Source organism: Rattus norvegicus, chromosome 17 (assembly GCF_021556685.1).
Source record: "Rattus norvegicus strain SHRSP/BbbUtx chromosome 17, alternate assembly SHRSP_T2T, whole genome shotgun sequence".
In the NCBI taxonomy this organism is placed as follows: Eukaryota; Metazoa; Chordata; class Mammalia; order Rodentia; family Muridae; genus Rattus; species Rattus norvegicus.
The window spans coordinates 58,879,000-58,905,618 of NC_141550.1; the positions used below are offsets into that span (position 1 = coordinate 58,879,000).

The window sequence follows — 26,619 nt, forward strand, 5'->3', positions numbered from 1 at the left end:
GGCTCTTGGTAGTGGGAAAGTTCTAGGTCACTGGTGCACTAGTGTGCTTTCAAAGGGCATTGTGGGATTTCAGCTTCATCTTGTTAGCTTCATTTTAGCCATGAAGGGATGGCTTGCTGTGGTCCCCACTTGCCACCATGATATGCTGCTCACCACTGGCCCCAAAGACCATTAATCTTCTCAAGCATGGACTTTCGATAGCTCCACAGCTGTGAGTCTAAATAAACCTTTATAAGTTGATTTTTCTCTCCTACATTGTTACAGTACCAGGAAGTTGAGTTCTGCAGTGTAAGATCCTCACATCAGCTGGAGTCCAGTTCACCTACCTCACCTTACCTTGGGGTAAACACACTGAGGAATGGCTTCTCCCAAAAAATACTACATTGTCGTCCTGCTCCTGAGTAAACCCGAACTAGAAACACTCAGAGGGGTCGCTGCCTGCTTGATCTTCTACCACGGACTGAAGGAGACTCTTGGTTCACTCTTGCTGCTTACCATGGGCATCACTGTCCCTGTTCTCTGGGAGAAACTGGGTGAGAGATCCCTTCAGAGAGACAGGTGCCAACAAAATACGAGCAGAACTTCCTACATGGGCCACAGTAAATTAGATCCAGGCTTTTTGCTTCTAAACCATGGAAGTTTCAAAGACAAGACTAACCAGTATGAGCATTCCCTCTGAAAGGTCCCAGGACTTGACTAATGCTTTAACAGCTGCGTGTGGGAGGTGGGTAGGGGGGGAATGCATTGTTAGTCACATGTGCTATTCAGTTGGGCATTTATAGCCTGTTGGAGCTGGTTTTGAAAATATTACCCTGCAATATATTTAGAGAGGCAGATCCCTGAATCAAAAGGCTGACCCCAAACTGCTTGCAGTTGGGTGTGGTTCTCTCCTGACTAGGAGGCGAAGGCCTGGCTGAGGCCCGAGAAACATGGGCTAAATTGGCAAGAACAGACCATTACTAAACCCATCTCATTTTAGGAACAGCAGAATGTGGAGAGAGCCCAAGCAGGCTTTAAAGCAGAATTCTCTCTACATGACTCAGGGGTTGAGTTTCTCCTGCTAGCTTTCAATTTGTTTTTATAGACGGGAAGGTGGGCGGCCACCAAACTAATCTCAGAACGAGGTGAGCACAAGTCCACATCACATGAGCATGACGTTTGTGGGGGTGCCCAACATGGGGAAAAACTGCTTTCTAGTGGCCTTGATCCATCGTGTCTGTGGACACAGTGTGGGGAGGCCATGGTATGTAAAAATAGAGCCAGTTGGTTAGGAGTGGGTTATAGAAGACTAGGTGTCTCCTTAGGACCCTCAGTTGCTGGGAAGTATGAATTCCACTGCTCCACAGAACTCTTCCTGTTCAATTTAAGGAGGAAAACTAGAAGCTGTGTGAATGATCCAACCAGGCCACAACTGGCCAGCAGATTTAGCAGCCTCATGACTACACGATTACGTGCTCTGAAATGGCAGTGTGCTGTGTTCATAACAAGCATGTTATCAAATGCAGAATATATGCAGCCCTGGAAGAGGGAATGTGGAAACTGGATCAGGTTCTGCTGTGAAAGCATCAGTTGCCCACTAACCAGCTATTTTAGAGCTAGTGTTTTGTTTTGTTTTGTTTTGTTTTGTTTTCTTTCCTCAAGAATGAGGAATTAATTTTTCCTGAGTTCACGGAGCCAGAACCTGTCGTTTCAAATACCAATGAAGATCAGTTCCTTCCAGCCTCTCGACAGCAAGGCCATTTTCTAGAGATCCACAAGCTAGTTGGCTGTCAGGCCAGGCAGAGCTGGGATCCACTGGGAGTCTCTGGGATTCCAAGATGGACACCATCTTGTGCCAGGGAGCTGGAGGAGAGAGAATCCAATGAGCCAGGAGGGGTCCAGGGCTGAGCAGAGCCCTGGGTGGCAGATATGATTTTATCCAAGCCAAGCTTAAGGGCTCATCACTGAAGTCCCCAACACACACACACACACACACACACACACACACACACGGGGTGGGGTGGGGGTTGGGGGGAGAGAGAGAGAGAGAGAGAGAGAGAGAGAGAGAGAGAGAGCGCCAACCAGCTGCAGGCTAGCAGGGAAAAGGAGACCAGAGCCAGGCTAAGAGTCCTGTAAGAGACAGGACTCAGGTTCCCTGTGGGTGAGCACAGAGAAGGGGAGCATTGGGGATTCACCCCTGCAGCAGGCTCAGGAGAGCTGGCTTTCTGGAGGTTCCCAGGATTGAGTCCATTCAATCCTTATACCATGCGAGTCCCACAGAGACCACCTTTATCTGCTAAGCCACCTCTCCACCCAGTCCTGGAGAGAAGTTTCTTCCAGGAACAGACAGGTACTCAAAGCAGCAGAACAATGAGCAGTATAGCCCTGTGGCAGCTTCCTTCCCTCCAGTGGAGTTGGCAGATGGCAAGGAAGCCGAGATTCAGGAGACCTAAGCTTTCACCCAAGTACCCTGCATCTGAGTTCTAATATCAGAAGTCTGCCCAGGACTATTGCCACCATCAGCCAATCAGGCACAGAATAAGCGCTTGTCACAAGCCACCTTGTGAGTTGGGTATTGACAGAGAATGACATGGCTCTGCCCTGGGGGCGTAGAGTGCAGCTGGGAGGCCCCAAAGATGGTGAAGCATGTGTGCCCTATTTTCTCATCTACCCATCTGAGGATGGCGAATTCCCAGTTTCTCCCTTCCCTGAACTCCTACGGGAAAGCGCCCCCTTCCTGGGTGCTCCTGGCTTCCCAGGGTTTGCAAAGACCCCAATGAGAGGTGACAAAAGTCCACGTGTCTCAGCTCAGACTTCCACACCTGACATCATTTCCTGCTTCATGCAGCAGTGCTCAGTGATGACGCCATACAGGAGCACCTGCCTAAAGAGGGTAGGACCCCAGGGGTACTGTGGAGTGGAGATCCGTGAAGGTCCTTAGTGGGAGAGTTTTAGAAAGAAGTATTAGTGGGAAGGAGAGACAGTGCCATGGGTAGAGGTGTCATCTACACGGCGGACATTGAAGGCCTCAGAATAGAAGATGGTGGTTTGAATGTGCTTAGCCATTGGTGAAGGTGCAGCCTTGGTTGGAGTTGATGGCCCAGGACTGAGGGGGTCATGCAAAGAAGTTGAGGCTTGGTACCAAGGGAGCCTGTGAGAGCTATTAGTGAAGCCTAGCTGTAGTGAAAGACCAGCGACTGAAGATGCCAGTACCTTAGGATGATCACAAAGAACAGTGGGAGCACTGGAGTGGAGGCAGCCAGAGCCTAGAGTGCTACTAGGGCAGAGCCGCAACCCAAGCTTTGGAGGACCCCAGAAGATCACATGTGGAGCCCAGACATTGGAACAAGAAGCTGTGAAGTAGAAGTAGAAGCTGCCTTGGGCTTTGGGATACCTGCTGAAGAAAGCTGCTTACATGAGTGACAGCAGCCAAAGAGACTGAGTTAAAGGAGTCGGACCTTTGACATCCGACATGGAGATGCTGAGTTTGGACTCTACCCAGCTGGGTTTTGGTCTTACTTGGGTCCACTACTTCCTCATCGTGAAGTTTTGTAAAGTATTTCCTGTTATGTCGGAGGTATGTGATCTGCTCTTTTCTTTAATTTCGTTTTATAGGGGATTAAGTTAAGTGATTGCATGAATCTTAGAAAAGACTGAACTTTGGACTTTTAGCATTGTTGAGACTGTTTATAGACTACGGGGACTTTTGAAGTTGAACTAAATGTAGTTTGCACTATGCTGTGGCCTGGCATGGCTCCCATAGACTCATATGTTTGAACAAGCCTATGGAGGCCAGGGAGGGAATGGAGTGTGGTGGTTTGAATATGCGTGACCCAGGGAGTGGCGCTGTTAAGACTTGTGGCCTTGTTAGAGTAGATGTGGCCTTGTTGGAGGAAGTGTGTCACTATGAGGGTGGGCTTTTGAAACCCTCCTCATGGCCATGTGGGAAACAGTCTGCTCCTGGCTTTCTTTGGATGAAGATAAAGAATTCTCACCTCCTCTTGGCTCCTCCAATAATGCCTGCCTGGATGCTGCATTTCCTGCCTTGATGATAATGGACTGAACCTCTGAACCTGTAAGCCAGCCCCAATTTAACATTGTCCTTTATAAGACTTGCGTTGCTCATGGTGTCTGTTCACAACAGTAAAACCCAAACTAAGACAGTAATTAGAGTGAAATCTGGTGAAATTTGGAAGTGAGGAAGCAACCCCACCGCCACCTGCAGAACTCCTTAGGAGGCCCCATCCCAGCAAAGGTACAGGCACTCTGCAATGGGCCTGCCTGCCTGGCCCAAGTCTGTGTGGAATCAGCATAAACATCAGTAGCAGGGCAGATGGAAACGTTTGGGACTGAGCCTCATGGTGACAGGCAGAGCAGATGAGTGTGAGAAGGGCCCAGCAGCAGCCCTGAGGGTGACCGGATACCACTGAGTCTCAGCAGCTTCCCACCAGCCCACAGCACCTTCCCGGAGCACCCCCATCTGATCCTCTTTCTCGTCTCTAATCCCAGGAACAAAGATCTGGAGGATGGACGTCTTATCTCCCACTTCCACTCCCTTCCAGTTCCTCCCCTCCTAGGAGGAGCCCTTAGATTCTCACCTCATTCTAGAGGAGGTGTATGGGAATCCATACGCCTAATGTTTTGATTCTGAACATAGGATCAGAATAGCTAGAGGCCCTGTACCTTAACCCTGGGAAGCGAGACCAATGGCTAAATCCCATCTCTGAAACTTAATGACTCTGACTTTGAGCATCATCTAACATATCTGTGCCTCACTCTCTTTATCTATAAAATGAGCATAAAAAGCAGATTTTAGTCCCAGGGCTCAGTGAGTTAATAAGCCCTGAGTCCTTGTAACAGAGCCTGACATATCACAAGACCTCACTAACTTCCAGGGCCCATTATTATTCCTTAGAGAAGAGTGATGAACGGAGAGACCTCTTGCTTGCACCAGGCTGGGAGCCACTGCCAGGAAATAGAAAGTGATATATTATTTAAGCCTGGCTACTTTCCTATGCAGATTTCCATGTTGCATTCACCTGCAGGGTGAAACAGGGTCCTATTTTGAGCTAAAGAAGAAGCTGTCACCTGCATTTGGTTTAAAACTGTCTTTGAGAGCTGTGAGAATTCAGATAATCCCATCTATTGAATTAAGTCCAATTCTTGAAATGCAAAGGGACAGGAAGAAGATGGGCAAGCAGGTGTCTGCACACACTCTAGTCTTTTGCCCTCACACCCAGACCTTCTTACTTGTCCTTGGATCTGTCACTGCATGAGGACAGCCAAGCACACATGCCTTGCTCCCTCCTGTGCCCAGAGGCAGCGGATCAGGAAGTCAGCAGTTTTGGAGTCTGCCTCCACCCTCCTGCATCTACAGACAGACTTACCCACCAATTTGGCCCTAACCTGAGGATGGTAGGAAGCTAGATCTGTCAGGTAACAACTTCCTCTCCCTGCATGGCCTCCACCAGACCCAAGACATCCTGGAAAGCCGGATGGGAGATTTCAGTTCACAGTCTTCTTTAAAAATAAACAAAATAAAAACAAAAAAGCAAGCCACCTCAAGGAGCAGTCCCCACAAAGTAATATTTACTCCATGCTGGTGGCTTTGACTGCGAAATGCCAAAGGCTCTGAGAACACCTCATTGGGAACTCAGTAGACTGATGCTTGAGAAGCTTGACTGGAAAGGCCGGCTAGGCCTTGCCCTGGAGACAGCTTCTACTGGGGCCTTTCCTGCAAACCTCCTTCTCCCAGAAACACAAGACTGGCACTGCCCCTCCCTGGTCCACTTCCTGGAAGCTCATCACTTCCTCCAAGGGAGTGCATCCTCCTGCTCAGCCCCTCACACTCATAAACAGCTCTCTATGAGCCCCAGGGACAGAACCCCAGCCCCATGTGCACAGGACAGTGAGGAAAATTCTTCAGTACCTGGCCGTAAGGGTGGCTTTATAGACCAGCCTACCTGATACAGAGTCTAAGCCAACAGCTTTCTGGAATTTTCATTCTAGAGATCTGGGAGACGGCATTTTAGAGAACCAGCCCATATCTAAGGAATGCTATTTTCCCAAGTTTAATTGGCTCAATTGGTTTCTCCCAGACTACGGCATGGTCAGCTCATCAAGGTCCCAGAAATTGGGTACCATGAAGTTAAAGCATTCTTTGAAAAGTCCTACAAGTTCTGTGTGACCTTGGGAAGTCTGGGAAACATTGTCAACTCTCATTGTCTTGTGGGGAGGTAGAGCCCCTAAATAGCAAACTCAAAATATTCTAGGGGTCTGGGGATGTAGTTCAGGGGTAAAGCGCTTCTCTGGCACATACAAGACCCCAATCCCCTCCTCAGCACCGAAGATAATAATAGTAACAGTAAAGAAGAGGAAGAGAAGGAGGAGGAAGAGGAGGAAGACAAAGAGGAGGGAGAGGAAGATGAGGAAAAGTAGGAGGAGAAAAAGATCTTGCAGAATAAGCAGAGCTTTTGAGCACAGCAATCCCCTAATATGTTTGGCCACAGAATTCCTTCTTCAAAAATACTGGACTCAGGTCCTTCCCATCCAATGCCTCACTACTCTTTCTGCCCTGGTGTGTGATGATCTCTCATCCAACATCTGAGGCAAATGGTGGTGACAATGTTGTGATTGTCATCTTGTAAGCCCCTCACCACCCAAACTAAAACACAGGAGAAGAAAAATGCGTTTCTGGCTTCAAATGGAAGTAAACAGCTAATGTTGATGAATTCCAGAAGCAAGTGCCCTTTTCTCCTCAGAGGGAGGAGGAGGGGGGAGGAGAGGGGGAGGAGGGAGGGGGAGAGGTTGAAAAGGGGAGAGGGAGAGGGGAGAAGAGGAGGAACAGGATGGAGCAGGGGCTATGTAAATATAATTATTCTGAGTAGAGTTCCTTTGACGACTTTCCATGATGTAGCAGAGAGGTCAACCCGAGGGCAGCTGTCCAAATATGGTTGTTAGTTCTCTTGAGTCAGCAGAGTACATGAAGGAATTTCTCTTTGGGGGACAGAAATTTCTTGCCACAAGTAAATCTCTACATTTTATTTAGGGCTGCGGTTTTCTCAGAACAGAAGGAAAAACTATCCTTTCTTCAAGGGAAATCCTGTCAAACCCTTTCTCATAGCTCCAAGGCCTGCCCAAGGCATCTTTGGGCAAGCCAGGCAGTCTTTCTGAGCACTGTGGCCCAGGGCCAACTCCTCAGTGTGCTGCAGCCCTGGGCTGTGGAGGGGCTGGCCCTCTGAGTCCAGCTTGCACTTGCGGCCCAACCCCGAGGATCTGTAAGCTGGTCAGCATCAAAGAGGCAGGTCTGGGAGCCTGAGCTTGCTGAGTCTGCTTTCCTCTCTTGGCTCATCCGAAATCCCTGGAGGAGACATTTTGAAAATCATCCTGGACCTTTCGGCTCACCCACGACTGTGAGCAGAGCCAGGTGGCCAGTGATACCCTGGGCATGGGCTCTCCTGTAATATCCAGTTCCTGCCTGGCTCTAACAGACCAACAGCAGCAGGAACAAGGAATGCTAGGAAGGAGGAAGGTAGCAGGGGTGCCATGTGCTTGAAGCAGACACATTGCAATGCAGGGCTTGTGCCTCAATACTTCTTGCTCCCCACTGAGTTACCTCAAATGGGCCAGCTAAACCTGTTTCCCCTTGTGTCCCAAGGTAATGGTGATGGGTGACAATGGGTAGAAACTCACTCATCGCCAAGTTAGGAAAAGTGCTGAGGATCTTGTGGGTCACTGGTAGGTGGTACATTTCAGTCAGAAGTAGTCCTGTCTCCTCGGGGGCTCCATCCTGTTGATGGGACACAAGAAAACCTGTGCTTATCAGGCATACATCATGGAGAAGCTGTAGGCTTCCTTTACTGTCCCAGCATAAGTGATTCAGTTCAGTTTAGGGGGGCATGAAATGGAAGGCCCCAAGTTCCAGTTCCAGCAGCAGGGGAATCCAGTAGTCCCATCCATCCCTTTTGGGAAATAAAGAACTTCATTAACCGGGGCATTATCTAGATCCAAGGTCAACAAACTGTTTCTGCTGAGCTCTTCTACTCAGCTTGTAGACCATAGCCAAGGTCCACATGGCATTTACCCCATTTCTGTTGTGCAGAGTGGGATGTTCACAGAAAACCCCGGGGTTACTCATGGTGGGAGTAGACGTCTGCCCAAGGCCTAGTCTGGACTTACATCAGAGTGACATGTGTGTCAACACCTAACTCTGGCACTAGAACCAGACAGTGAGAACACACAGGAATCCTCCTGCCCTGGTGACAGTAAACAGCACAGCATAGCATCCTTCTGTCCAACAAGGGCATGGCATAGAGTGGGAAGCTTTTTCTCAATGGTGCTCTGACCTTCTGCAGCCTTCCTGGATGTTTGGCAGCATGAACTGTTTGATCTCAGACCATCCATTTACTCTTATAAAGCAGAGAGGACGATAGGAAAGGTTGAAAAGCAGATCGTGGGAACTAGGTCAGCAGAGACTCTAGTCCCTCAGGGAAGCTCACAGCTCGAGACTAACTCACTGACTCCTGACCACAGCCAGGACTTGAGTTGGAGGCAGAGTGCAAATCAAAACTGAATGGAGCAGGTGAGGAGGAGGAGGAAGGTGAGCCTAGGGAAGTAGGTCGGTGATGAGTGAGTGCCTGGCACACAGATGTCAAGGTGGTACATCCTTGAAAGTGACAAGGTCTCTCTCAGCCCACGTGGCTTGACCCAAAGGTATTGGATAATCAGTGGTCACCAAAAGTCAACCTGAGACATTAGCTCTCAAGTTCATTGTCTTACATCAATGATAGTGAAGGATGTGGATACCAGAGTAGGCAAAGCAAAAGCAGGCATTAAGCAAAGAGCAGGCAGGGACTAGAAAGATGTTCTTCCAGAGGACCTGAGTTCAATTCCCCGCAACCACATGGTGTCTCAGAACCATCTGTAATGGGATCTGATTCCCTCTTCTGGTGTGTCTGAAGACAGCAACAATGTATTCACATACATAAATAAATTTTTAAAAAATAAAAGAGCAGGCATGACTGAGACTCATGTGTAGGAGGGAATCTTAATGGGTGCCATCATATCGGGGTGCTGTTGGGTTTTGGTTTTGTTTTAAACAACTTATGGCAGAAATTACTCAAAGACTGAGATAATTTTTATTAAAATTGGCTGTCTCTGCATGTAGTATAGACCAAGCCAATGGGGAGCTTCATACCCAGTGCATGCTCCCTCAGTTAGGAAAGAGGTCACCTGTTATAGCTACCCCTATTTACCCCTTTATGGCTTTGTCTTGGATTATCAACTCTTGACCTTGGCCAGTTAGCACTTGACGTTGGCAGGGACACAGGGACCCAACCTTGGTTGGCTATGTTAGCCATCAATCAACTGTATTCTATTTGTTTTCATCTTTCCAGGTCTAGCTTGTGGTTCACCACAGACCCTCCTCCTTACTGTTGCCAAGTAGCTGACACCCAAGCCTGCCTCCAAGCCGTAGCTGCTGTTTTCTCAATTACCCCAGATCTAGCTCCTTGTCTATGGGGCCATCTGTGGTGGCCCAATTCTGGAAACATGTGAAGCCCTTTTATAACTGTCTTTATTCAAGGTTAACTCTGTTGCAATAGATGTAAGGATACATGAAAGGGTAGGGATTCCTTGCTTGTACCTCAGCACAGTTGGGGGTGTTTGGGGTCGGGGTTGCTGGACCAAACCAAAGACTGTGGTGCCTGGTTTAGCTATCTCATAGGCAGCTGAAAGGCCTTGCATACACCTCCTCAGGGTTCACATCCTTAGTGTTCCTCACAGTCCTTTCACCACAGCCCCACTGGGGTATGAGCTGAATGTTCTTTTGGATCAGAGAAGTTCTTGTTGAAACTGACTGGTCTCATCACAGTTCTCTACAGAATACTAGGTGTTTGCATGGCAGCATACCTCCTCACCTCTGTGAACATCACTGGGATTCTGGTTCTTTGATCTTGATGCCAGCATATGTAAAAAGGAGGAAATCAATCATTAAGATTTGCCTTGCTAAATGAGGAAATGGGACCAGTGAGATGGTTCAGACGGTAAAGGTGCTTGCCACTAAGTGTGACAACCTGAGTTTGCTCCATGGGACCCACCTGGTGGAAGAATTGAGTCCTGCACACAGACACACAAAAACACACAATAAGTAAATAAAATGTAGTAAGAAATGTAAAAACAAAACAACAAAACCCAAGAACCCTCTGGGGAGCTGAACAGCCATTGTACCCCAGCCTCCTAGATACTTAGTAGAGTGTTCTCTTCCCAGTGCATCTCTGTGAGCAACTTCGCACCCAGGACAGACATCTGCACCTTGACACAGTAGACACACTTCACAGCATGAGCGAGAGTCAGGAAAAGAATGAGAGCAAAAGACTATGGCTGTTTGTCCTGCGGGCCGTGAGTCCAGAGGCTAGCAGATGAAGGAAGGAACCCAGAGGCAACAGAAGCTTCCAGGCTCCACGGAGTGCACTGCCTTCAGGGCAAGATTAGATGTAGTTGACAGGTAAGCAACGGGAAGGAAGGCCTGAGGTTACGAAATGAGCATTGTTCTGAGGTTAGCTTGAGGTCAGCCTGTTAGCCAGTTTCCTTATCTGTAAAATGGATATAATGACATTTGTCTACTAACCGTATGACAATAAAGTGAGCATGCTTTTGGTCTATCCACATCAGTACTACCATGTAATGGTAAGTGGCCTTCTATATGCCATGTGCCATAAGCCCAGAAATGTAGCCTACAAATGCTGATGCAGCAGACTCTTGTCTGTCCTATTATACTAGTATGATAAATGTATAAAGTCTATCTAGCCATTTTTTTCTTTTTTTCTATCTAGTCTTTAATGGTAGTAAATGTGTGTATATGATACCTCTTTTATCATCTTGGTGGTGATGGTTTGGAACAGGGTTTTGCTATGTAGCCCACACTGGCCATGAACTCAGTCCTGCAGGTGCTAGCATGATGGGTGTGCTCCACTGTGCCTGGTTTCCCATCATCTGAGAGTGCTCAGTTCTAACACAATTGCTGGTACGTCAGGCTGCACTGGCAGAGGTCTCATGTACCTAGTGTTTTGGAACTGTTTCCAAGTCAGTGTACTCCTTTCTGGAAGAAGGAGACAGTTTCAAAAGTTAAGGAAACTTTCAAGGCTTAGGAAGTTCATGAAACTTATAGAAAATTGCAGGACTCACCAGGACCCTCCCCAAAGTTGTCTAGACGGTCACTAGGATGGAAGAGATTTTTTTTTTTTTAGTGGAACTTTCTGCAACACGAAGGGGGAATACTGGGAATGCCTTTTGTGATTTGTCGCTCATAGGGTGAGCTTTTCAATGAGGTGGTAGTCTCTGAGACACCCATGCTTCTGTTAGGAAAGCTTTCCCCCAGTAAAGCAAGCTGGTCTCAGGTGCTACTATGTGGTTGGTTTCATCAGTGACCTGTCTTGGGTGAACAGACAAAAACCATAGCAGTGTTTGTTCACACTTCCCCAGGAAACATCCCACAGCAGGCATTTGCCTCATCTCTTCCTTGCATGGAGAGGTCAAGTGAAATGGGGGACCTGGGACATCCAGGTTGATGAAATAACTCTAGGATGTTCCTGTTGTGAAACCATCAGACAGAACATAACCCTTTTGCTTTCCCTGTGTCCACATGGCATCTTTCAAAGTCAGCTGTTTGTCCCACACTTGGTGTTTTGATGGCAGCAGGCTACTGATGTTACAGAGATGTGTGCAGTGAAAGGCAGGCAACATTGGATTTGTTGAGAACCTCCTGAGGGAGGGAGCATCATGTGATGGGCATTGCTTCCCCTGATGTGTAAGTAGTTAGAAGTCAAACGCAGGCCTATTCAAGAAGCCAAAGCTTTTCTGTGATATCAGCTTCTTGGGGCACTGTAATCTGTTCACTTAACAAGTGTCGTGGGGACCAAATCAGACTAAGTCGGGAGGCACTCCATATCCTGCCAGGGTTCCTGTCCCACATTTCAGCTTTATTCCACACAGCATAGTTCATACACAATTATCTCCACGCAAGGAGAGTTCTCAGAAATAAGTTCTGACCGTGTAGCTCATCTGACTTAGTCAGAGTCCTCTTGCTGGGTTCTGTCTCTCTCAGTTGGTAGTAATACTACTGAGGGACAGCAGGGGCCTGGGGACTGGTCAGCACTCCCTAGCAGCAAGCTTGGAAAACACCACACAGGCACTGAATGCTGGCCACGGTTCACATTCCTCAATTTCCTGAGAAACTTGTTCTCAAAGCCCAGACTAAGAAGAAGAAGAGAAGAAAGCAGAACCCCTGAAGATGTGAAATGAGACTAGCAGGACACAGTCGAGCCAGGGCACAGCTGTGCTGACTGGAGGTAACTCTTGCCACACAGAGGACCTAATCTGAGTGAGTCCCACAAGCCACCTGATGCCTCCTGCAGGCTTCCTGTCCAATGGAGCAGAGCAACTTTGCCACAGGCATGCTGCTCTGATTGTCCTGGCTGAGGACATGGAAACCTTGAAGGGCCCCCAGCTTGTCCTGGCCCTTAGGCTGCGATTATCCTCAGTCTGACTGCACATCACTGCAAGCCTCCTGGGCATGTCCCATTTTCTCCAGAGGAGAAGACTGCCCCAGAAGACTGCCCTACCTCTCTCACCTCAAGCCTACATGCTTTTGTCATCTCATTGTCTCTTCTCTACTCTTCTGCTGCTGTGCACATGCAAGGCCCCTGAGTCTGGACCGTGGCTTGTGTCTATATACTGACAGCAGCGATTGAGTCTAATTTCTCATCTGTCAGGACATCCACATACAGCCCAGGGGCTACGGTTGGGAGTGGCTCAACTACCAAGTTGCCACTCTAACATCAAGGGATCAGGGTAAGCATTATGTTATCTTCTGTTGCTGACATTGTCTCATGATCAATACCAGATGCCCACAAGCCAAGAACTGGTATGAATCACATTATTGACTTTGAATGAGGGTTAAAGACAGCTGGCCACTCTACCTGGTGATTTTTGTAGTTCTCATGACAAGCTCTGAGGGCCAGTCAGGGAGTCCATGGTCCTGTAACTCCAGCCCCATTGTCCTCCTCCTTGGGACACTGGCCAGACTTCACTCACTGCCATTGTCCTTGCACCATTCCTCCTGACAACACATAGTCTTAATGCTTATTCAGAGACATGATTGCCAGCATCGTGTTAGATGTGCAATCTTTTATCTTTAAATTGACTTGAATTTTACTTAGATGAACTGGGAGCTAAGGAAATGTGAGCTAAGTGGGGAAAAATCACCCATTTATCAGATCATAGAAAGGGCAAGATTGGGGCTGCATGAGCCTGAGAACCCAAGTTTGGATCCCAGCACCCATGTAAATGCTCAATATGTGTGTTAGCTTGCAGAAATCCCAACACACTGGGAGGCAGACAGGAGATCGTGAGGCAAACTGGATAGCTAGATTATCTGACTTAGTGACCTATGGGTTCAAGTGAGAGCCCCTGCCTCGGTACAATCAAGGAAGACACCTTATGTCAACTGCTGGCCTCCACGTTCATATGCACATATGCACCCACATGCATACGCATACATACATACATACATACACACATGTGCACGTACCACAAAGATGCAGGGGAGTAAGTTCTAGTGCTCTGTGACACAGCTCAGTTCCTGCACTCCATGTGTCATAGACATGACTTGTCATGTTAAATCTCATGCTAAGTGTTCTTCTTGCAAAGACCTTTAAAATCCTGAACAATATACAAAGACTCAGGAAAGCACACAGGTCATAGGGCTAGAGTTAATTATACTGAGTTGTTATTAGAAACTTAACACATGTGCACATACCGGAGCCATGTGAGGTGACTGCTCGGGCCACAGGCATGGTAGTAGAAATGATTTCATTGACCGTATATGTAGTTAAATATCATGTGCACTTGAAGAATACACCAGAGAATTTAAGGGAGACAAAGAAAGGCACAGGCGTCTATGGGACATGGTGGGTGTTTATTGCCTTGACTACGGGGATGTTTCCAGGTGTACATAGGTCCCAGTTTGTCAAATGGCACACAAAACATTATGTACTTTGTGTGTGTGTGTGTGTGTGTGTGTGTGTGTGTGTGTGTGTGTGTATTTCAATAAAGCTTTACATTTCAAAAGCAGTGATGGAGCTGCAACACCAGTATGAGCTTTGCATGCAGGAGGGCCTCAGGTCCATCATTAGCACTGAAAAGATAAATGCAAGCCTGACAAAACTGAGCTGTTGGAACTCCTGTGGCCCCTCACGGCCTCGCTCTGTCACAATACCATCTCATCTGACAAAATTTACTTGTGCAGCCTCCACTCTGTTGGTCACAAGATGGTAAGCCAATGAGGAAGGAATGTTAGGGACACACGAGCATGACATGGAGCCCTGATGTCACCCATGGACTGGAAGAGAACTGGGGATAAGATACCTTCTCACCAGGGACTCAGGATCCCCAAGGGATTTACAAAGATAGAAACCCAGTCTGTCCTGGAATCTTGGCTCCGCCTCTTTTCCAAAATCACAGTAGTATAGTTTCCACCCTCACATTCTAGCACATCCTGGTTTGCAGTTCTACCCCCTTGCAGCTGTAATGGCTCCCTCCACCCCTGAACATTGGTTTCTAGCCCTGATGGTCAGAGTCTGGAGGGCACCTACAGAGATTTCCGGGTTTTTTTTTTCACTAAAACAAAAAATTGGACCAGGAATAAACTGCTCACGACAGAACTAGAAACAGTTCATTAGGAACAGAGCACACTTAGGGGACGACCGCATGCAGAGTTCTTAGTCAGGAGGACAGTGAATCCCAGAATTGTCTGATTGACTGGAGAATCCTGCCGAGCTTCGAGGCACTGCAAGAGGCTCCTCTTGGTTCTCTCCCAGCTTCTAGTCACTCTGTTCTCAGCAACCTGCCCAAGTCTGGGACTAGGCAGGCCCTGTAGGTAGAGAGCAGGCAGGATGTAGTCTCCAGGACTTTTGGAACCAATTGTATAAACTGGAGTGTGGAGACTTGGGGAATGCCCAGCTCCAGCTGGCCTGACTTCGAGTCACAGAACGCCAACAAAGCAATCCTTTGACACAAAGCACAGCTTCCTTGGATCCATTTCAATCTATCATGTTACCCTGTGGCCTTGGAGGTGTCACAGAGTTTCGATGGACGAGGTCCAGAGCCAGGTTTACAAATGTCTTGCTTAGAAGTACAACGGGGTGTTGGCCCAGCTAATGCCTGAATCTTTGGTGGACAGAGAAAGATTAAAGTGACTATAAAACCACAACGTTTGTACAAAATGTATTTAGGGCTTTAAGGACTTTTTTTTTTTCAAACAGCTGCAGGCAGGGACTTCTGGGACATTCTTTTGTTTGCTTTTCAAGCTGCTCAGTGGTAGAAATCCTCCCTCTCAAAAGATCAGGGACTGACTTCTGAAGCAGCTGAGAATCTCGCCAGGGCAGTTCTCCAGGTGACCCCAAATTTGAGTGGAGGTAGGGGGTCCCATTTGTTGGAGGCATCCTCCCCATGAGAGATGACCAGCGGGTAGGAACCAGATCACACTGGGACAGCCAGCAGAGCTCTAGCCCTACACATACCCCTATCTCCTGAACTTTACCTTAAAGAAATGGACTCTTAAGTGCTGGAGAGGTAGCTTAGTGGTTAAGAACACTGGCTGCTCTCCCAGAGGTCCTGAGTTCAAATCCACAAGGTAATTTACAACGATCTGTAATAAAATCTGAGGCCCTTTTCTGGCCTGAAGGCATACATGCAGATAGAGTATTTATATAAAATATAAATACAGTTTTTTAAAGAAAGAAATGGATTTCTTTCTTCTTTTACCCTCCTCTGTTCCCACAAGGCCAGTCTCTCTTCCTTTCTTCCTCTCGTCCTTCTCCCTCCTTTCTCTGCCTCTGCCCCTTTCCAGGTACCCACTCCCTTCCCCCTCAATAAATCTTTATACTAGGAAAAAGAGAAAGGAAGGAAGGAAGGAAGGAAGGAAGGAAGGAAGGAAGGAAGGAAGCTAGTTCAGAGTCCTTGTTTCTTGCCTGGGTTTTTCCTTAAAGCATTAGCATCCCAGTGGCCTTAAGTCCTCACTGAATCAAATAAACAAGTCTGACTTCCTAAGTCCGCAGTTGCTTAGAAGGTAGTCATGAACACTGAACAGCCTGCCACAGTTTGGCCTTGAGTGGGAGAGTTTTCTATTGATGGTGCGCACCCCTTCATCCCTTTGGACTTTTCTTTCTCTCTGTGGGAAACGAAAGTCCCCTTTATTGCTTTTGCCTGCTGCATAGTCTCTGGGGACTATGTCTTGTCTCACACAGAGACGGGAGCTTTACCAAGTCCCACACCATCTTCTTTCTCTTTGTTTTGTCCTAAGTTCTAAGAGGACTCATTACACCATCTGGAGTGAGTTAAAAGTTCAGGACCCAACGTTCCAGCCTCAGACCTCTGGGCCTGCGGAGGAATGCAGGAAACGGGCCAAGTGCTTGGGGTAAAGGTGCTGGCCCCAAACTTGCCACCTACTCTCCAATAAAAACCGTCCATGTAGGGCACTCAGGGGCAATGGATCATTTGACTTTTTTAGGCAAAATCTCATGATGTTATAAGGGCTGGGCTTAAAGTCAGTCTTCCTGTCTTGGTCTCCTGGATGCTGGAATTACAGGCAGTACCACCACTCCTGACCGACATAGGTTCTTTAATCCCATAGCTCACAGCCTAGGTTCAGCCCTCACCATGTACATGCTCATTCAGAAGACTCTCAGATCCCACCTCTACCCCTGTGTGACCTGGAAATACAAGCCCCTTTCTGAAGCCTACACACCCATCACAGCTCAACAGGGAACACAGTTCTCCGAACATGAAGCTAATGAAGATTTCCTCCGGAAGCCTATACATTCATTCTCCCTAGGCTCTTCCTGGATGTCGCTGGATGCTCTAACAGGGGATACTTGGCCTAGAGCTGGCTTGCCTGCTTCCAGCTCTGCGCCCTGGCTGGTGCACACAAACCCAGGCTCAGCCAGCAGCCATTCACTGTTTCATAGCACTGAATTCCTGAGGGCCAGGGCCTATTTGGGGTCTCGATAGAGCACTGGCTATGCTCTATTTTCTCCCAGCTTCCAGTGGCTGTGGCCATTTTGGACTCATAGTTAACACCCTCTCTGCCTTCTTGTTCGCAAGGCATGCTCACCTGAGTCACAAAAGCCCCTTCTTAAAGTGTACCTGTCACATCCAGCTAGTCATTTGGATTAGGCCCATCTTAATGACCTCAACTTAGCTCATTACGTCGGCAAGGACAGTTTACAAATAAGGTCATGTTTTGAGGACCTTGGAGGATAGGACTTCAGCCCATGAGAGCCAGGGCCAACTTACGACGCCAGCCTTTTCAGAGACCTCGGGTAAGTGGTGGGTGCGTTTGAGCCTTTGTTTTCCACCTGTGATATCTCAGGTCTTTACGCTCCTCTCTGATCTTGACCATGTGATTTGACGTCTTTGGAGTATGCTGGTCTATTTCCTTTCCTTCATAGACAGACTCTAAGCAGCTCAATATTCAGATGATGTCACTTTAGAAACACTCCATCTGGGTTCTAAGAGCAGGCCATTCTCTGCTGCTGCTGCTGCTGCTGACCGTAGTTACCTGTGTGCTTCCTGGTCAGTGCATCCAGACTCTGACTTAGAGAATACGTCTGCAGTCCACACTGGAGGACATTGGAACGTGTAGGCTCCAGCTCATTCTCCACCCTGGTCCTTTCTGTGTTTGCCTTAACATATTTTCTTTTAAAAAAATTTCCCTAGATTTATTTACTTAGTTAGTGCTGGAGATCAAACCCGGGACCTCGCCCACACTGAACTCAAAGCTTGTGCTTTACCCCCCAGCTTCCCACAGAAGCTTGCCTTGTCAGGATTTAAAGGGAATGTGTAGGAGAATAAGGTGGAGCAAAGCACAGTGCTACATATATGTGATGAGGTCTATGTATTAACCCTTCAAAGTCATTTAAAAATTTAAAACTTATCAGGCCTGAGGCAGTGGCTCAACCACAGAGCACTTGCCTTGCATGTCCAACATTTCATAAATAAATAAATAAATAAATAAATAAATAAATAAATAAATAGGTAGGTAAATAAATAGGTAGGTAAATAAATAGGTAAATAAGTAAATATGTAAATAAGTAAATAAATAAATCACACACAAGCAAGCAGTCATTGTTGGATAATTCAAGAAATAAAGGCGAATGGTCCCAAAGAAATAGGAACAGATGAGGCTGCTGGAGACTCGCTGTCTTATGAAGGACTACAGAGCTGCAGCTTCCCTGAGCTCATGCTGAGCTGGCTTCAAATGTCGTGGAGCCATCTCTGCTTTTGCAAGTAACCTTCCACTCACATCACACACCTGTAAGTAACACCAAATATTCTCATTGGGTGGGCCTCAGTGGTAACACTACTTGGTTTATTGCACCTTTCCTGTCTAGGGTGAATAGATGTTTCTTTACATCTCCTCAGGAATAGTGTTATACTACAGAGGAAAAGAAAAAGGACAGAGGGGAGGGCCAGACACCACACAGGTGCCAGATAAATGGTGGGTGAGCAAGGAGAGTGTAATCACGCGCCCCACAACACAGGGTCATGGAAGTCGGCCTCATATGGGGTTCATTTCGCTTAGATCTCAGGTGTGATTTTCTTTTAACCAGAAGTTTTCTAGGACCAAACAAGAGAATCAGCAGATCACTTGGCTTAGAAATGCCTGGAAAGGGGACAGTCATTGCCTCAGCATGCTTAAAGGCTATGTGGTTCCCAAGAGGTTGTAGGGCTTCCCAACAGACCAAGGGGAGTAGGCAGAGGGCACCCTGGCTTGGCCCAGGCAGGTTCGTGAAAGAGGAGGAGAGCTATTGCTCACTTTATCTAAGGAGTCTCTGACAGCAGGAGTTCATTGTGATAGCGCGTCCTGGCCTCTGCATTCAAAGCCTGCTCTAGTAGCTGCTGCACACCTCAGGGAGAAGCCAGAAAGCCTACTGTGCACTCACCTCCATGGCCCAGCCTGTCTCCCTCAAATGCCACGCTCTCTTCGCTTACTTAGAAAAATAATATAGAGCCAGTGAGATGACTCAGCAGGTAAAGGTGCCTGATGACTCAAGGGCATCCCTAGAACCCACATGTACGGAGAGAACGTGCTCCCCCATGTTATCCTCATGCTTACACCCTGAACACATGCAACAAAATTAAAATTTGATACGTTTTTTAGTTCAGTGTCAAGAAAAAAATTTCCCCTGAGATAGTTTAATGTCTACAATTGAGAAATCAGAATGAGCCTTGTTGAAGGTTTCCGTGTCTGATTTTTTCACATTCCAGAGAAAAAGATAGTTATAAATTGAAATGGTTGCAGCCTGCCATAAGACCCACTGTATTAGGAGAATGAGCAATGCAGTTTCACATGCCTGCACAATGGCTGGGCACACCATGGAGTGGGAAGGAAGTATACTGCTCCTGAGGGCTCAGAACTCTGAGACACGCTGCTTCTGGGCATAATCAAACATTCAATGAAGAATCTTCTATGTTTAGGCTTCAAATAAAGCCCTCTTTTTGGACGAGTAGTTACAATGAGTGAGTTGTGAATTAGACATTTTATTTTTTATTTTTTTATTTTTTTAGTATAGAATAAAGTTTATTCAGCGTGTGGGGAGGGGGGATGAAAGAAAGGCAGTGAAGGGGGTGGAGGGAAGGGCCGGCCATGAGCACTCGGAGTGGGGAGGGGGATGGGGAGAGAAGGGGTGCAGGAGCAAGAGGAGAGAGCAAGAGAACAAGAGAGCAGATTAGACATTTTAAACAAGGGTGCATTGACCATGGCCTCTAAATTATCCTCAGGTCCAGGGGCAGGAAATGTAATTTCATGGAATTATTTAAAGTTCTTTAGTCACCTTTCCCCAAAATCCCAGTGGTGCTTTCCCCAAAGTGGCCCTTATGCCTGGCTCCCTTCCCCGTCTCCAAAGGGACTGGGAAATATAGTCAGGGTGTCATCTGAGTGACTTTGATAAGTGGTCACCCTGGTGCTGGCATGTTCATGGGGTCTTTATGCCTTGCTAGAAGGAATTCCTTCACTTCCTTCACTGTGGTATCTTAGGTCCCTTGCTGCCAAGAGCCTATCTTTCTCCCTACAGCTTTTACAAGCTTAGTCTCTACTTTAAAACTATTCATCTCCTCCCCCATGTCTGCAGCTGCAGTGGTAGTGGCTGCAGCAGCATGGGAGGAGGAACAGGAAGGAGCAGGAGCCAAGGACTGCATTTGGGACAGTGGTTCTCCAGCCATGACATCCAAACCACTGCCTGCCTCTTGCTGGGCTTCCAAATCCATAAGGGGCAAAATGAGAAAGAAGAAGGTGAAGGGGGAGGGGGAGAAAGAGGAGAAGGAGGAAGAGGAGGAAGAAGAGAAGGAGGAGGAGGAGGAGTTCTTATTAAAGCATGTTCAACCTGTGGAGAAGTCAGCAGGTAACCTGCTTCTGTTTATTTCTGAAGAACAGATAATTAGCCACTTTGTGGTCCCAATTTCTAGGGACATGACACTTGTACTGTTGTTATCTATGGTCCCTAGCTCACTGTGGCTCTCATGGGATGAATAGAACCCACTTTACCCAGTATCTGAGGAATGTTGACTCAGTAGCAATCCTTACTCAGTAGTTCACCTGAGCCCACTTTGCCATTTAGAATACTCAGCCCTGTTTTGACTTTCTGCTTCCAACCCCAAAAAACCCTGAGACCCTGAGGCTATACAGAGAACCAACAGATAAGCCATAGATGTTTCCTTTTCTGTCCCAGGATGGGGATGACTGCTCAATATGATCAACTATGCAGAGCATTCTGAATTGCACCCCCACCCCTGCTCCCATCAACACAGAGTGACTTCAGTGAGATTCTAGGGTCTACATTTCTTCTCTTCTGGCTAGAAGGGGGAGTTTCCCGAATCATCTGCATGCTGTCACAATGCTGGGAATGAAAATGCCTAGCTCACTGTGGCTCTCATGGGATGAGTAGAACCCACTTTACCCAGTATCTGAGGAATGTCAACTCAGTAGCAATCCTTACTCAGTAGTTCACCTGAGCCCAGCTTGTCATTTAGAACGCTGTCACCGCCATTTGGAGACCTAACAGTCTCCAGAACTACATAAGGGACACCAAGTCAACTGGCTTCTACAGAGATTTGGGGCTTGTCCTGTGAACAAGGACTAAGTTTATAGTCCATTGATGGCTCTATTTAGAAGACAGACAAATGCTGAGTATCAAGCAGTAATCCCAGCCCCTGAGAAACCGAGGCAGGAGAATCATGAGTATAAGACCACTGTAGGCTACACAGTGGTATCTATGCCAGACCATATAGTTAGACAGGAGAAGGGGGGAGAGGGAGTGAGGGAGGGAGAGGGAGAGAGAACAGGAGAAAGCAAGCTCAATATCCATAATTGGAGGTAGAGCTGAGATGGTGGGGTCTGGTAAGGGTGATTAGCTCTGGCGAGGATGTGTAGGTGAGATGTGGGTTCTGGAATGAAGGGAACAGAGACAGATGGGAATGAGAGATAACTTGTCCTTTCCTACTAGAAGTTTCCTGATGCTGTAAACAGCCCCCTTTTTACCCCAGAATCTTCAGTATCATCCACTCAGCTAGGTCCAAGTACTCAAGTGTCAAAGGACACTTGTAATACAATGTTGACCTGTTGCTGAGACACGGCAGCCTTCCAATACACTCAGCGAGTGGAGGACTGGGACACCCAAGAGCAGAGGCTACCTCTGCCAACATTTAAAGCAGCTTACCACTGGTAGTCAGAACAGTGTTCCTTCCTGATGTCAATGTATTGCAACATGTCCCTCATAGGAAACATCACAGCAAAAACTTAGAACTGTCACATGCTGGTCACTGAGTCCAGTTACTAATAACAAGATGGCCCCATTGTGGATCAGCAGGATCTGTCTCATGAACTGTCAAGACATTATCCGTATCAGCTGCTGGAGTTAACACAATTCCGGTTTTAATCTATCTGTCACGTAACCATATAGCTTGCTTTGTTTCGTTGTTTGTTTGTTTCTCTCTCTTTCTTTCTCTCTTTCTTTCTTCTTTCTTCCTTCCTTTCTTTCTTTCTTTCTGCCTGCCTGTCTGTCTGTCTCTCTTCCTTTGGTTTTCATCTTCCTAACTGGCAAAGATGAAAAGGGTCAGAACTTCTCTGATGAGAGAGATACACACCAAGGATTCGAGGTCACAACCACAGTGAACATGTAACTTCAACTTAGACAGCACTTCTTAAAACCTTTTTTACTGATGCACCAAAATCCTAATCATCGCCTAGTCACTCCATATCCTCCTTCCACCCTTCCAAAAATAAACCTAATTAATTAATCAATTACATTTTAAAAAGAAATCTCACTATGGAAGCTGTAATATGTCACAATGTGTCACACAGTATATACCCTTTTGTCCATACATCTTTACTTGCAAATGTTCATTGCAATGAGTCATTGGTGTGGTTCGAGACCTTTGGCTTCTTCTACACTCAGTACTGTGTCCTCACCAGGACTCTTCTCTGATATCCCGTTGTTGCCCTGTTTCATGGAGATTCTGTAGCTTTGGTTCTATAGAACCGCATGCTCTAGCACCTCACAGATGGGGTAGATGTTGGGGTGGAATAACTAAAAGCACTGGATCTGGGCAGGGTGGTAGCTGAGTTGGTCAGCCTGCCAACTCTTCTGTGCCTAAGCTACCAGAGCAGTGCCCAGGAGAGGGATGAGGCCTGCTCTCATGCCCTCAGAGCTGGCTCTCCCAAGCTGCCCGGGTGTAGGACAAGGCCCACCTGGACGTCTCCATGACCTCAGGTGGCAGCAGAGGTTACCCATGCCAGGCTGTTCCTTGCTGTCATTGCATCTCCAGTTCTGCCTCTCTGTGCACAACATCTCTGCTTCTCTTCTCTCTCTACCACATACTTGCTCATTGTAATACTCTGGCTCCTTGGACAGCACTTTTAACAGCTAACTGACATCCAAAATGGTCCATCCATTTTTCACTCAGTTCAAAGAGATGAACTGCAATAGAAAGTGATGGGAACCATTATCCATGCATTTAAAAATTGTGTGTGTTTATTTCACTACATTTACTAATGTATTTAAGCATATGTTATATATCACATACTATATACCATATATCATATTTCACAATAATACATCATGTATTGTAAATAATATACCACATATTAATATGATATTAACATATATAATATGTTATATGTAATATTATATATGCATATATAATTTTGGGATGCTGGGGATGAATCCCCATGCTTTCTACATCTTGGTTGTCTGTAAGTCTTCACAAGTGATTGCAGCCATTGAAATTCCTCCTGAGATCTTTTGATTTTAGGATGAGAGGGTCTTCCCCTTAATATGAGATACCTGCCAAGAGTAGCTATCCCAATTACACCTGCAGACCTAGGAAAGAGGATCCAAGTGTATGGTACACATGACAAGTCAGTATGATCTGGGAACTCAGCCTCTCGGCTGAAGAACAGAATGTCTTTGTACAGTATCAACCTAGTCTTATACCCAGTGGTCATGGAAAGGACTATGTCCCTCCACCCAGTGCATGTTACACTGGTAAATGTCTCTCTGTGGCATGAGCAGGGGACCACCAATAGAACACACTGTGGTAATGGCACAATAACTTAGAGCAACAATATTTGTTCTGTCTTCAATGATTGGTGCTTGAGTCTTTTATTAGTCAAGGTACTCTAGAGAAGCTTAATTTATAGAATGAATATATGTGTGTATACTGGATATATAATTAATTATATGACTAGATAATAATATATAATGAATATATGTGATCTATTAGAGTGGCTTATAGGCTGTGGTCCAACTATTCTAACAATTGTAGTCTCCTGACAGAAAGTCCAGGAAATCCAGCCATGAGGCTGGATGACTCAGCTGGTCTTCAGTGTATGTCAGAATCCTGGAGAAGTAGGCTCTGATGCCAATGAAGAAATGGACTTGCTAGTGAGAATGAGGGCATGCAGGCATGCAGGCAGAGAACAAGCTTTCTTCTTCCCTGTTACCGGCTGACACCAGAAGGTATGTCCCAGATTTGAAGTGGGTCTTCCCACCTCAGAAGATCCAATCAAGAAAAATCCCTCACAGGTGTACTCAGCAGCTTGGGTTTTAGTTCATTTCAGGTACAGTCAAGTTGACACCCAAGAATAGCCATCCTGGTCTGTGAACCAACTCAGAGCAGAGACTTTGTGAAGGACTGTAAAATTTCACTGTAGCTTCTGATCACACATCCCATGTCTTCCCTGCTCAGCTTTCCTCATAGTTGACTCTCAGAACAAGATTTACCTACTTGCCACTGTGGCCTCATCGACCACCGCTGGTCTACATTCACACTGCTCCTCACTTAGAATCCTAGCAGGCCTATAAGCGACAGGAATCCCGGGCCCACGTGGATTCAGAGCCCTCAAAAGAGCTATCAGAAAACCTGCAAATGCTTGGGCCCAGCCACTTTCGCCTGCCACCAATGTGCTCCTCATTGCTTACATGTATTGAGTGCATACGTGGCCTTCCCAGAGCACACAGTCAAGTGAGCAGTTCACTAAGACTGCCTGATACACCCATTCTAATAGTCTCACACTTCTGACCCTTCCAGCTTCTTTCTTCGTTCCATAAAAAGTCTATTTTAGCCTCTCTGCCTCAATTACAGAAGTCTGCCACTGCAACCTCAGACCCTGTCCAAGCCCTGTGAGAACTGGCTCCACACATTACCAGGAATTGAATGTCAGACATAAATGATGCCTTTAATTGAATAAATTTGCCTCTGCTAAGGCATTGCTCTACCAACTCAATCCAGCTTCATTACAAGGTCCTTCAGTCCCATTTTTCTAGTTCCTGTAAGAATTTTCAAAAATTTCTTTGCTATAAATAAGTTATTTTCTCATTATTCACAGACTGCTTCCCTGTTGGTGTGAGGTTGAGATCTAGCCATAAGTAGCATCCAGATAGAAAAAAAGGGGGTTGAGGTAATTTTTAAAAAGGAGATGAAAGTGTCCTTTTGTCAGTCACTTGCCCTGGGGAAAGATCTTTGCAAGGTCTCAAGGCATCAAGAGGATGCTCTACTCTAGTAAATGGAAGCTTAAAAAAGTCAGGGTGGGCAATTGAGGTTTAAGTCTTTGAGGCACAGTCCTAATTCCAGACTGTAAGGCCCTAGGATTTCATTATCAGTACTCTGAATTTGGTGAGGGATGCCTGCGTTCAAGCTGTACATTCAGTGACCTATGAGGTTTGGTCAATCTCACAATTAGATCATGGGTCCAACTCTCAACACATTCTGCTCTTTGAACTGCAGGTTGGAAGGTCTCCTCAGATGTTCCACAGAGACCCTTAGACTTCTACAGTATGTCTTGAGTTCATAACTGGCTGTCCTAAGACTACCTGGTAATAACACACCATGAACTACAATTACCACATGACCCACTGTTTCGCCTTCTACCAGTACCTCATCCTGATCCCTACAGGGTCACCAATCACTATTTGACACTAAAAACAACTTTTGGGAGAATTTTTGGCATGGGTCTCGAGCTATCTGCTAAGAGACAAAGGAAAAAGGTCCTTATTTATTCATTTCTGTCCACACTTACTGCAAATAGACTCACAGAAAATAAACTTTCACAGTTATAAGCTGTACAAAGTTATGAGTTGTGAAAGAACTAGCCACTGCACCAGAGCATGAGAAGTGACATACACACAAATGGCTAAGTGCTGGCACAGAGCTAGGAAAGCCAACCATCACAAAAAAAAAAAAAAGATTGTGTTTGTTGTGTTTGACTTGGGGCTACTTTGGCATTTCTCTTTTATAACTTCTGCTTTTTAAAATTACTTTTGGTTCAGACTAACGTTAAATGGAGGCTGGAGAGGAAGATGGCTCAGCAGATGAGAGCACTTACTACTTTTGCAGAGGACCTGGATTTGGTTCCATGGGACCTGATGTTCCCCGCTGGCCTCTGTAGGCACCCGTATGAATGTTGTGCAAAGAACTCCACACACATACCCCTAACAATAAAAAGCAAACTTAAAAAATAGTTACATTAAGTGAAATTCATTCTCTAAAAACCATCAGCCAAACAAACTGGCATATAAAAAAGCTGAGCTTGTGTGTATGTGGTGTGTGTGTGTGTGTGTGTGTGTGTGTGTGTGTGTGTGTGTGTGTGAGAGAGAGAGTATGGATATGGTGTGTGTGAGTGAGTGTATGTCTGTGGTGTGTGCGTATAGCATATGTGTGTGTGATATGTGGTATGTGTGTGCATATTTGTGTGTGTGTATATGTGTGTATATGCTTGTGTGTGTATAGTGTTTGTGTGTGTATATATATGTGTGTGTATGGTATGTGATGTGTGTGCATATGTGTGTGTGTGTTTGTGGTGTGTGTATAGTGTATGTGTGTGTTTGGAGTGTGTGAGTGTATGTGTGTGTATGGTATGTGTGGTAGATGTGTATGGTATGTGGTGTGTGTGTGAGTGTGTATGAGTATGTATTATGTATGAGTATTTATGTGGTGCTTGTGTGTGTGCATGCATGTGTGTGTGTGTGTGTGTGTGTGTGTGTTGGGGGGTAGAGGTCAATGTTATGTAATATTTCTTAGCAACCA

At 46.4% G+C, this 26,619-nt stretch overlaps 1 long non-coding RNA gene across 1 annotated transcript in view; it reads left to right on the plus strand.

Moving 5' to 3' along the window:
• The window catches only part of LOC108348573 (uncharacterized), a 39,229-nt gene extending 13,179 nt beyond the window's left edge, over positions 1 to 26,050 (plus strand). Inside the window, exons 2-3 of the long non-coding RNA XR_015641726.1 lie at positions 23,871 to 24,053; positions 25,863 to 26,050. This is a non-coding gene — a long non-coding RNA (uncharacterized LOC108348573). The remainder of the gene's footprint in view (positions 1 to 23,870; positions 24,054 to 25,862) is intronic.
• The last annotated feature ends 569 nt before the right edge of the window (positions 26,051 to 26,619 follow it).